Source organism: Macaca fascicularis, chromosome 5 (assembly GCF_037993035.2).
Source record: "Macaca fascicularis isolate 582-1 chromosome 5, T2T-MFA8v1.1".
Taxonomy (NCBI): Eukaryota; Metazoa; Chordata; class Mammalia; order Primates; family Cercopithecidae; genus Macaca; species Macaca fascicularis.
In genome coordinates this window covers 125,106,218-125,119,275 of record NC_088379.1, presented here as the reverse complement: position 1 = coordinate 125,119,275, position 13,058 = coordinate 125,106,218, and the positions used below count along the sequence as shown (strand labels likewise).

At 34.6% G+C, this 13,058-nt stretch overlaps 1 pseudogene; it reads left to right on the top strand.

The window, feature by feature from the left end:
* The first annotated feature begins 11,227 nt into the window (after window positions 1-11,227).
* Window positions 11,228-12,076, top strand: LOC102141706 (signal recognition particle 19 kDa protein pseudogene; annotated as a pseudogene).
* Window positions 12,077-13,058: the final 982 nt, after the last annotated feature.

Here is a 13,058-nt window from a genome sequence, read left to right as displayed (position 1 = left end):
ATTCTTTTCTACATATTTTGAAATGTACAATAATATTGTCAACTGTAGTCACCCTACTGGTCTATCTAACACTAGCTCTTATTTCTTCTATCAAACCATATATTTGTACCCATTAATCAACTCTTCATCATCCCACCTATTACTCTGCTTTGTCAGCTTCTGGTAATAATCTACTCCCTATCTTAGGAAGATTCACTTTTTTGGCTCCCATGTATGAGTGAGAACATATGATTTTTGTCTTTCTGTGCTTTGCTTATTTCAGTAAACCTAATGATCTCCAGTTTTATTCATGTTGCTGCAAATGACAGAATTTCATTATTTTATGGTTGAATCATATTTTTTTGTGATAGCCAACATTTTCTTTATCCATTCATTCCTTGATGGACATTTAGGTTGTTTCCATATTTTGGCTGTTTTGAATAGTACTGCAGTCAACACGGGAGTGTAGATATCTCATTGATATATTGATTCTTTTCTTTTAGATATATATTCCACAGTGAAATCGGCAGGCCATATAGTAGCTCTATTTTTAGTTTTCTGAGGGACCTCCATACTGTTCGCCAGAGTGGCTGCAATAATTCATGTTCCCACCCACAGTGGACAAGAATTCCCCTTTCTCCACATCCTCCCCAGAATCTGTTATTTTTGATCTTTTTAATAAAGGTCATTCTAATCAGGGTAAAAGGATATCTCATTATGTTTTTTATTTGCATTACTCTGATGATTAGTGATGTTGGGCATTATGTCATATGCCTGTTGGCCATTGTATGTCTTTGTAAAAATGCATATTCAGATCTTTTGCCAAATTTTAAATCAGATTATTTGTTTTTGCTATGGAGTTGTTTGAACTCTGAATTTTTTCTGGTTTTTAATACCCTGTCAGATGGGTAGTTTGCATATATTTTCTGTCATTCTGTAGACTGCCTTTTATTTGTTGATTCCTTTACTGTGCCAAATTAGCTTGATATAATCCCATTTGTGTATTTTTACTTTGGTTTCCTGTGCTTTAGAGGTGTTAGAAAAAAAAAATCTTTGTGCAGAGCAATGTTCTGGAGTGTTTCCTCAAAGATTCTTCTAGTAGTTTCAGAGTTTCAGGTCTTAGATTTAAGTCTGTAATCCATTTTGATTTGATTTTTGTGTATGGTGAGAGAAAAAGGTCTAGTTTCACTCTTCTACATACAGTTACCCACTTTTCCTAGTACCATTTCTTGAAGAGACAGTCCTTTCCCTATTGTATTCTTTTTGGTGACTTTGTCAAAGATGAGTTGGCTGAAAATGTGTGGATTTATATCTGTGTCCTCTATTCTCTCCTATTCATCTGTGTGTGTGTTTTCATGCCAGTGCCATGCTAATTTCGTTACTGCAGCTTTGTAGTACATTTTCAAGTCAGGTAAAGTGATGCCTCCAGCTGTGTTGTTTTTACTCAGGCTGACATTAACTATTCAGGCTCTTTTAAATCTTAGGATAATTTCTTTTTCTATTTCTGCAAAAAAAGTAATTGGTATTTTGAATAGAGATTGCATTTCTGTAAATTTTGGGGGTACTATTGTCATTTTAACACTATTCATGGTTTTAATACATGAGCATGGAATATCTTTCCACTTTTTTGTATGTCTTCTTCCATTTCTTTCATGAGTGTTTTGAAATTTTCATTGTATAGATCTCTTACATATCGGGTTAAATTGAATCCTAGGTATTTTATATTCTTTGCAGGTATTATCAACACGATTGCTTTCTTCATTTCCTTTTCACATTATTCACTATTGGTGTATATATAAATGCTACTGATTTTTATATGTTGATTTTGTAGCCTGCAACTTTATTAAATTCATTTGTCAGTTCTAACAGTTTTTTTTGTGTAGTCTTCAGAATTTTTTTACATTTGTTTCACTTTAAGTTCTGGGATACATGTGCAGAACATGCAGGTTTGTTACATGAGTATACACGTGCATGGTGGTTTGCTGCACCAACCAATCCATCATCTAGGTTTTAAACCCTGCATGCATTAGGTATTTGTCCTAATGTTCTCCGACCCCTTCCCCCTGGCCCCTCTTGTCCATGTGTTTAGGACTTTTTAAGTATAAAATCATGTTATCTGTATACAAGGCTAATTTGATTTTTTCCTTCCCAATTTTGATGTCCTTTATTTCTTTCTCTTTTCTAATTGCTCTAGTCAGGACTTCCAGTCCAGTGTTGAATGAACATGGTGAGAGTGGGCACCTGGGTCTTGTTCCAGTCTTAGAGCAAAGGCTTTCAATTTTTTTTCTATTCACTATGATGTTAGCTGTGGTTCTGCCAAAATTGTCCTTATTATTTTGAGATATGTTCCTTCTATACTCAGTTTGATGAGAATTTTTTCATAAAGGGATGTTGAATTTTATCAAATGCTTTTTCAGCATCTATTGAAATAATCATATGGTATTGTTCTTGATTCTATGAATGTGGAGTATTACATTTACTGATTTAGGAATGTAGAGCAATCTTGACATTCCTGGAATGAATTCCACTCGATCATAGTGAATTATAATTTTTAATGTGCTGCTGAATTACATTTGCTAGCATTTTTCAAGAACATTTACATCAATATTCATCAGTGATATTTACCCATGTTTTTGTTTTATTCATGTCTGGTTTTGGTATCATGGTAATGCTTTGCCTCATAGATTGAATTTGGAGTCATTCCCTTTCCTTCAGTTTGTTTGTTTGTTTGTTTTTTTTTTTTTTGAAGACTTTAAGTAGAATTGGTATTAGCTGTTCTTTAAGTGTTTAGTAGAATTCAGCAGTAATGCCATCAGGTCCTGGATTTTCCTTTTAATAGAAGACTTTTTATTATGGTTATTATCTCGATACTCATCCTTGGTTTGTTGAAGTTTTCTATTTCTTCACATTTCAACCATGGCAGGTTAATGAGTTCAGGACTGTATCTATTTCCTCTAGGTTTTCCAGTTTGTTGTGATATATTGTGCATAATAGTTTCTAATTATTTTTCTATTTTTATGGTCTCAGTTGTCTCCTTTTTGGATCCTGATTTTATTTGGACCATCTCTTTTTTATTCTTAGTCTGGCTAAAGCTTTGTTAATTTGTTTATCTTCTTAATGAACAACTTTTCATTTTATCAATCTTCCGTATTTTTTATCAATTTTATTTATTTCTCATTTGGCCTTTATTATTATTATGATTTTGCATTAATTTGGGGTTTGGTTTGTTCTACTTCCTTGAAGTACATTGTCTGACTATTTATTTGAAGTATTTCTACTTTTTTATTTCGGTGTTTATTGCCATAAATTTCTTTCTTAGTACTGCTTTTACAGTATCTCATAAATTTTGGTATGTTTTATTCCCATTTTCATTTGTTTCACGAAATTGTTAAACTTCCTTCTCAATTTATTTATTAACTTATTGGTCATTCAGAAGCATGTTGTCTAATTTCCTTGTGTTTGTAGTTTCCAAAGTTCTTCTTTTTATTGATTTATAGTTTTATCCCATTGTAGTCAACAATAAACAATATAATTTCTACTTTTAAAAAATTATTCAAATTTGTTTTGTGGCCTCAGATACGGTCTGTTCTGGAGACTGTTCCACGTGTTGATGAAAAGAATGTGTATTTTGCAGCAGTTGGGTGGATTAATCTGTAAATGTCAGTTAGGCCTATTTGGTCTAGTGTGTAGTTTAATTCTGATGTTGCTTTGTTGATTTTCCGTCTATGATCTGTCCATTACTGAGGTTGTGGTGTTAACGTCGTCAACAATTACTATATCACAGTCTACTCTCACTTTAGGTCTATTTGTATATTTGGGAGCTCTAATGTTGGGTGTTTAACATGATTTAAAATGTTAGATTTTTTAAATTGTTATATCTTCTTGTAAAAGTAACCCCTTCATCATATAAATGGATTGAATATGATGAGCTATATTGAACTATAAATAGAGTGACCTTTATCTCATTTTTAGAACCTTAAATTGTAATCTGCTTTACTAAGTACACCTATTCCTGTTCTGCTTTTGTTTCTTACTGCCTCCTTTGTGATTGATTTTCTTTGGTAGTATGTTTCCCTCTTTTTTTTTTTTTTTTTTTTTTTTTTGAGATGGAGTCTCACTCTGTTGCCCAGGCTAGGGTGTAGTGACATGATCTCAGCTCACCACAACTCTGCCTCCCTGGTTCAAGCAATTCACCTGCCTCAGCCTCCCTAAGCACCTGCGACTACAGGCATGCACCACCACACCTGGCTAATTTTTTGTATTTTTAATAGGGACAGGGTTTCACCATGTTGGCCAGGCTGGTCTCGAACTTCTGACCTCAGGTGATCTGTCCTCCTTGGCCTCCCAAAGTGCTGTGATTACAGGCATGAGTCACTGCACCTGACTTCATTTTTTTACTTATTATTGTTAGTTTATCTATTATAGGTTTTTTGCATTGCGGTTACCATAAGGCTTATAGAAACATCTGATAGCAAGTTATCTTAAAGAGATGACAACGTCTTAGATCACAAAAAAATAGAACCAACAAAGAAAAAACTAAAAAAAAAAAATTAATAACTTTAATATCATTCCCCTCACACACACATTTGACATTTAGTTGTCTCAATTGACGTATTTTTATATTACCAATTTCCCTTTTACTTTATATTTGGTTTTTGGTTCTCTGTCTAGGAGGGTGAAGCCAGTTTGCTTCTATTCCCCCATTTTGGAACCCAAAGTCCTATGGTTGATTTTATAAATATTTGAAAATGTTGCATTCGTGATTTAGAATACGTATTCTTCTTAGGTTCTCTGTTGATTGCAGGAAAATATCTTTGTTACAGACAGTTAGATAGGCATGAGGAGGGCAGGAGAGGGCTCTCCCTCACCATCCCCCACCTCCCACTAGGAATATCAGGTGAGGGTTCAACAATGATCACACTGCCCCTCTAATAATGATAATCTGACAGGCGCCAGGGCCTCAGGGAGGGATCATCTCCCGATGATCCACAGCTACTAACATTAAAGTGTTAATTGAATACAGTTACCAGGAAAAAGAAACTTCCTGGGCATGCGCACTGAGAGACAAAATGGTGAAGTATGATGTTCTGCGTGCATACCACTGGAAAAGGGAAGAAAGCCTCATATGGGCATGCGTACAATGGCCTAAACACACTATATGTTCAGTTCCCAAGGTTAAGGAGGTCACTGAGCATGCGGGAAGCCCATCCTAAGGGAAGAATCATGGGAAAGAGGCAAGCCTATAAACTCCTAGGATCAAATTCAAACCTGCCTTTTTCTCTTGTTGACCTTCTGGTGCCCACTTGGGTCTCTTCCAAACAAATTTTCCCTTCTTTCTTGTTTTAAAGCCTTTTAAAAATAAACTTCCAGTCCTGCTCTAACACTTGCCTTGGTCTCTTTTTCTACTTTATACTCCTCAGTTTAATTCTTTCTTCTGAGGAGGCAAGGACTGATGTTGCTGCAGACCCGTATGGATACGCCACCAGTAACTTAGGGTAACTCACACACTCCCCCCAGTGAAAAACTAAAAAAAAAAAATTTTTTAACTTTAACGTCATGACCTTCACACATCTGGACATTTAGTTATCTCAATTCACATATTTTTATACTACCTATCTATATCCTTTTTGCTGTATATTTGGTTTTTAGTTTTTTGTCTGGGGGTGTGAAGCCAGTTTGCTTCTATTTCGCCATTTTGAAACCCAAAGTCCTATGGTTACTTTTATAAATATTTGAAAATGTTGCATGCATGATTTAGAATATGCATTCTTCTTAGGTTCTCTGTTGCAGGAAAATATATACATATATATGTACTACATATAGTACATATCTAGTACATACATATATACTATATGTACTATACATATATGTAATCTATATGTACATGTGTTTATATTAAATATACATATATAGTACATATATGCATGTGTATATACATATAGGTACTATATATGTATGTATTAACTATATATGTATGTACTATATAGTATATAGGTACTATATATGTGTTCATTAATACTATATATAGTGCATACACATATAATACTAATTACATGCATACATATATAGTACCTATGTACATATATGTACGATATATGTACATTATACTATATATATAGCCCAAGATTTGTGTCACTCAAATCTGCTACATATTCTCCAAATATATAGCTTCTGAGAGAGGTCTTAAATGCTTTCATTATAATTGTGAGTTTGTCAATTTATTTTGTAATCTGAGTTTTACAGTTTTTTGATATTTTGAAGTTCATGTTGTTTAAAGATACAGAAATTTATAATTTTTACGGTCTTTTCAAGGATTTTGGTTTATATGTTTTATTCATATTAATGGTTTTCCTTCATTTCCTATTTTGACTGATACTGCTATATAAAGTTTTTTGGTTCATATATGCCAGTATATTTCTTAGTCTTATTAATTTTGAAATTTTCTGGTGTGTGTGTGTGTGTGTGTGCATGTACGTACAATTGTCTATCATTAGCAGCTCATAACTGATTTTTTTTTATACCCAAGCCAATGATTTCAGATTTTTAATAAGGTCATTTAATCCATTTACATTATTGTTACTATAATGTATTTGGAGTTACATGAATCATCTTGGTTCATGTTTTTGTTTCATCAAAGACTTTTCCTGGCTTCTTTTTTCCCCTCTAATTTTTGTTAGATTGGTAAACTAAGGGTTACTGTTTTCCTTATCAATTTTTATTTATATATATATTACAATTTCTTTGTCATCTTTTTGAATATGCTGTTCCAACATTCCTCTATTATCTTTTGCTGGTATCCTATTAAACTATTAAATAAGGTTCTCACGGACTCTCCAGATCTCAGTTCTTTCTTCCATTTTCTTAACTCTTTCCTTACTTTTGTTGATTCTATAGTAATCCTTTCAGTTTTGAGTGTTTTTAGATGCCTATATATTTTCTAGGATTAGTAACTATTTTTCTATTCATATAATTTGTTTTTTGTTTTTTGTTTTTTTTAAATAGAGAACATTCCTTCCTTTGCCTCTCTGAGGACTTTAAATACTTATTTTGAACTCGTTTTTGGGTTGTTCCATTTTAACATTTTATCGGGAATTAATTCATCTCCTAAGCAGTTATTTTTGGGCCAGCTATCTTCACATCTCTCATTTTGTTATTTTCGTTTGTTGACTCCTCAAGTGGGAAATTTTTTAAAGCTCCCCCTCTCTGTGCTCTTACCCATTCCATCTAATGTTTTTCAGCTGCTCCCATCTGCCCCACTGAAGCTACTGTTCTCAAGAAAGGTTTTCATATGAGTAGCTTAGAGTTTCATCCAGCACAAATGTTGGGATGTCATGGAGTCAGTCCCAGTGCTTCAAGGCTTAGTCTGCTTCTTGCCTCATAATTCGTTCCCTAGGTAGTATTTTGGTCTTTTTGGCCTCCTTTCACGTTTGTTGATAACATCTTAGGATATTCTGGGCTATATTTAGTAGACCAGACCTATGTGCCGGGTAGCCACAGCTTCTGAATTGCAGTCATCGCATCTATGTGATTGAACCCTATCTTTTTATGTTCTGTATTATGCTGATTTGACACGCAGGGCTTGCTGAGCTTGGAGAGACTGCTCCTCCTAGGATTAGCCAATTCCTAGAGATAATATGCAACTCTCCCTTGAGCACAACTTTCAAATGCAAACCAACCAATCCAGAGCCCATAACTCAGCCACCTCCTTTATCAGGCCCTTGTACTTCAGGTCACTATCCCCCTGTCCTAATACCCCAGGGCCAGATATCAGACAACTAGAGAGAGTGCCTATGCCCCAGAGTCTGCCAAAAGTATTCAAATTAGCCAATTCTAAACCATTTACACTATCTGGCCCATAATTTCCAAAGGAAACCACAGTAAAGACTTCTACCCCCATGTTCTCCCACTCCCTCTGCCTTCTGACCAATCCCCTTGCATGCTCGCCAGCCCCCTGTTTCTAGGGATCTATGAGTATAACAAACTTCCGTCTTCATGACAGCCATTTCTGAGCATGTGTGTCTTACTATACCTAATTAAGGCAAATCCCAGGTATCATTAAAACAGTGATATACTACTTGAATGACAGCAAAATAAAGTGATTTGTAGCACTGGAAAACATGTCTCTGTGCTAGCTTAGTTCTAGTCAATTTAACATCATAATTGTTACAAAGTTTTGAGTTTTGGGGAATATATGATTTTATAATATTATGAACGCAATAGTTTGAATCAGTATGGGATTGTTTAAAAATGTACTTGCATGAATGGTTTAAATATGAGGCCTATGGGAGAAAATAACCCAAGATACTTTTGAGATTTTTTTTAAAAAAAGAAATTGCCGTCTCACTACCTCCTCTATCAAGCAAAATTTCACTTTATATTTAATTTTAAATGCCCAATGTAGCAAGGACAGTTCTAAATGCTGGATGTACAGAGAAGATCAAACCCTTCAGGTGTTCTGCCCACAATAAGGCTTCTCAATCAATCTAAATTTATCTCAGCTACTTACAACCCAGGCTCTTCATTCTACACTGCTTAGTACCCAGGTTCTTCATTCTACACTGGTCAGTTTCCCAAAATCAATTTCAGTCATTTCTTCTCCAGCACTTCTGCTCATACTGTTGCCGCTGCCAAATGATTCCTCCTCATGTCCTCTTCTCCTGTTACCTTCCCTTTGAAATCCATCTCGATTTGTTCAGTCACATTGTTGCCCTTCTCTTTTGCATCTCTATAGTCTTATGACTTTTTACACATAATATCTATGAAATTTGGTTTTTAAAGCATGCATTTTTAAAAAATTAAAAATTTCTGAAATTGAAGTACGTCTCCCTCTCTACCTCCATGTACATGGGTTTGTATGTGTGTGTGTGTGTACACACATATGTATTCACACACACACAGGTTTTTTAGTGATTTTCTTTGCTCCAAATATTTTAAAATAAATAACACACCTTATAGGTGTGTTATTCTTATAATCCATGCATTCTAGGAATTGAGGAAATAGAGAACCTTGACTTTTCGATGATCTTTGGATGGTTTTCCTGGAACTCCAGGAGCAGGGCTTCAGCGGTGGAAAATTGAGATAAACTAGTGGGGGCCTGCTCTGGTCATTCCTATAACCTCAAACAATCAGCTTAACTTTTGGGGTAATTTTTATTTTATTATTTTATTTCCAGATCTAAACAAAAGGTTGGGAACCTGGGAATATTGACATAAATGCTTAATATTTTAGCTTTGTCTCTCTCATTAGATTACAGCTTCCGCACCCAAAGGGCCTGGCACAGTTATGACTAGATAATTGAGTCAGCTTGTTCCTGATTGGTTTGTGTGCAAACATGCAGACTACATCTACAGTGATCATTTCTCTTAATTTTTCAAACAACTATTTGCTACTCTCTAAATGTTAGTTCCTTTCTGTGTTCTATTTTCTTTTAAAAAATGATGTTTTGGGCCTCCCAGAATGAATGTGAATTACAGTTCTATTATGTCTTTATAGATAGCAAGTTTTAGGTTTCTTTCCAAAGTACACAAATGGATTTTAATGATATTTGTAAATGACTATAATTTAAGATCACAAGGTATTATCTTTGAGATAACATTAGAACTTGGCAGGAAAGAAAACTTTTATTTAGAAACTTGGCTTCTTGAACACAGAATTCTGCTGCTGTAAGATTTCACGTTAGACATTTAGTTGAAATGCAAAAAATAAATGTTGGAGAACTGGAAGTAGATGAGTTTGAAAGGAGTATTCAATGAGTGAATTTACAATTGAAACTATTGTCCACTTCTCCACTTCATTTTGTTGGATTATAAAAATAAGTGAAGAAAACATCTTTTCTTATAACAATCACAGCAGACCTGCATTAGGATTCTCCAGAGAAACAGAATCAACAGAATATACATACACACACATATATGTATACACACTATACATACATATATATACACACATACATATATATACACACACACACATATATATATAGTGGGTGAATGTGTGTGCGTGTGTGTGTGTATATGTATATATATATGTATATACACATAGATGGAGATACATGTATATATATCCATTATACATCTATCCATTATATATATCCATTATATATCTATCCATTATATCTATCCATTATATATCTATCCATTATATATCTATCGATTGTATATATCCATTATATATATATATATATATGGAGAGAGAGAGAAAGAGAAAGGTTTATTGTAAGGAATAGGCTCACTAACTTGTAGGGGCTGAGAAGTACAAAATTTGTAAGGCAAGCTAGCAGGTTAGAAATTCAAGTAAGAGTTGATCATACAGCATGGAGTCCAAATTTCATAGATAGGTAAGAAACTCAGATAAGGTTTTATGTTCCAGTCTTTAGGCCAAATGTCTTCTTCTTTGGAAAACATGTCTTTGCTCTTCAGGCCTTCACCTGATTGGATGAGGCCCATTCACATTATGGAGGATAATATGCTTTACTTAATATCTACTAATTTAAATGTTAATGTCACCTAAAAGTTATCTTCATGGCAACATTTAGACTGGTGTTTGCTAAAACAACTGGGCACTGTGGCCTAGTCAAGTTGACACATTAAATTTACCATCACAGTGTCTTATTGTTTGTTAGGCTCCTTTTTCTGACATCGACTTCTCAATCAGCTCTGCTCAGTTTCAGCTTACTCCGTGAAATAAAATGCAACATGTTCTCAGACATTTGTTTAAGGGGTCTCCAATTTTCTACAGAACTGAAATCCCTGATTTGTATTTTGGAGAACTCTCCAGATGAGAGCCATTTGGACCAAATCATAGAATAAATTCTAGAGTAGCTTTGTTTGTCAAAGGTTTGGTGAATGAGGTAATGAGCGACAGAAGAGGATAGTATTAACACAGATTTGTAATTAAATTGATGTTATTATGGATGGAGTATCCCTTGTGTCATTATTGCTATAAGTAAATTTTCATGAACTTCTTGAGGCAGTCCATTGGTCAGATACATACAACAAGCCTAACAGAGTAATGAGTAAGGGTAGATCTGGATCTGTCCGAATTCCTACCTCTGGAATCTCAGTGGTCCTCTCGACGGATTTGTTTAAAGCAGAACTGAGGCTTTCAGCACTAAATTCAGGCTCTCAAAATGCAAATTGCCCATACAATTGTAAGTGGCCGCACAAAGTGAGCAATAAAAAAATGAAGTTGGCGGGCTATCTCGGAAACTTGGAGCCGGGTTCCTCCCGGGTTCCTACCTACGGCTCCTGGGCTGTTGTTAGTGTCTTGTGAAGATGGCTTGCGCTGCCGCGCGGTCCCCGGCCGACCAGGACAGGTTTATTTGTATCTATCCTGCTTATTTAAATAATAAGAAGACCATCGCAGAGGGAAGGCGAATCCCCATAAGTAAGGCTGTTGAAAATCCTACAGCTACAGAGATTCAAGATGTATGTTCAGCAGTTGGACTTAACGTATTTCTTGAGAAAAATAAAATGCACTCTAGAGAATGGAATCGTGATGTCTAATACAGAGGCAGAGTCCGGGTCCAGCTCAAACAGGAAGATGGCAGCCTCTGCCTTGTGCAGTTCCCATCACGTAAGTCAGTAATGTTGTATGCAGCAGAAACGATACCTAAACTAAAAACAAGGACACAAAAAGCAGGAGGTGCTGACCAAAGTCTTTAACAAGGAGAGGGAAGTAAAAAAGGGAAAGGAAAGAAAAACAAGTAACCTAGTATCAGCATCAAGTATGTGGTACTACTGTAAGAGACATGAATGGAGACTTCTAATTTGTATCAGAGGGAAACAGAAGCTTTTTGTTTGCATCATTTAACTGAACTGCGAATGCTTGTGCCTCTCATCTTTATCATCGGAGTGACAGTGAAACAAATTTACATCAGAAGTTTGCATCTCGCTTTTATGGTGTATAAAAGAATTTTTTTGTCTTTCAATGCAGTTTTTTTGGAAGAAAGAATATTTTTAAGTGGACCATGGACTGTAAAATAAGTTACTTGAAATGAGTTACTTGTTTCAGATAAATTTCAATTCGATTTAAAATAAACATTTTGTCCACCTTTTTAAGTTAATGAAATAAAATTTGAAACTGAAAAAAAAAAAATGAAGTTAACCATTGCAGCTCTTTATGAACCCTTGCATGCTGCTTGAGTTCTTTTAGAGCTATGATAATAAAAAGTTTTATTGTAATAAAACTTACACTGTAGAGTTTATTGCAATGTTTAAAAAGCAGCACAGGTGCATTTACATTTGATTCTCCTTTCAAATAATATTATGGACAAAATATTGTTGTTTTACAGATATGAAACTGGGAGTTCAGAACTCAAATTTCACTTGCTAAAGAACAAATAGTAAACATTGGGGTCAGAACAAGAACTACATCATCTGGTCTGTTAAGCATTCATAATTGCTGTTCTGGAGAGCAGAAAACATTATGTTTCTGAAGTAAATTAGTGGCCAGTGGCACTGAACTACTTGTTTTAGAGGTAAAAGTTCTGACAGAAAAAAAAGAAAAAAAAAATGTGAAATCACTTTGAAAGGCTTTTATTGTAAGTTGCCAGAGAAAAAGTAAAATTTACATGAAACTACTGATTTTATATGTAACATTAAAAAAAACTGGAAGAAGAAAGAAATGTTTTTTTTGGTTATGATAATAAAGGAAGCAATTTTCTTTTGTGCCTGGTAATTATACTGAAAACATAACTGCAACTCAAATTTAACTGCATCTTTGAAGAAGGTTTGGGGGATGAAAGACATTCATTTGTGGATTCTGAGGATCAGCTTGATCTTTCCTTCTTCACAGAGATCAAAAGGTTCATTGTTATTTGAGAAAAGCAGGATTCAATTATGACTGAGATGAAAGACAGTGAGAGCTGAGTAGCTGCCTTGGCAATAGTTGTTAATTGAGTATCCAACTAGAGACTCTTCTAATTGATTCTTCAAAATCTTAATTCCAATAATTATGCCATTTAGACATCAGAGGAATGCTAACAAAGCAACAAAACTCAAAATCATTGCAAATGACTAGAGTGGCTAAGTAATAAAGAAATTAGAAGAACTATTTTCCTGGCCCTCCAAAATTAGTG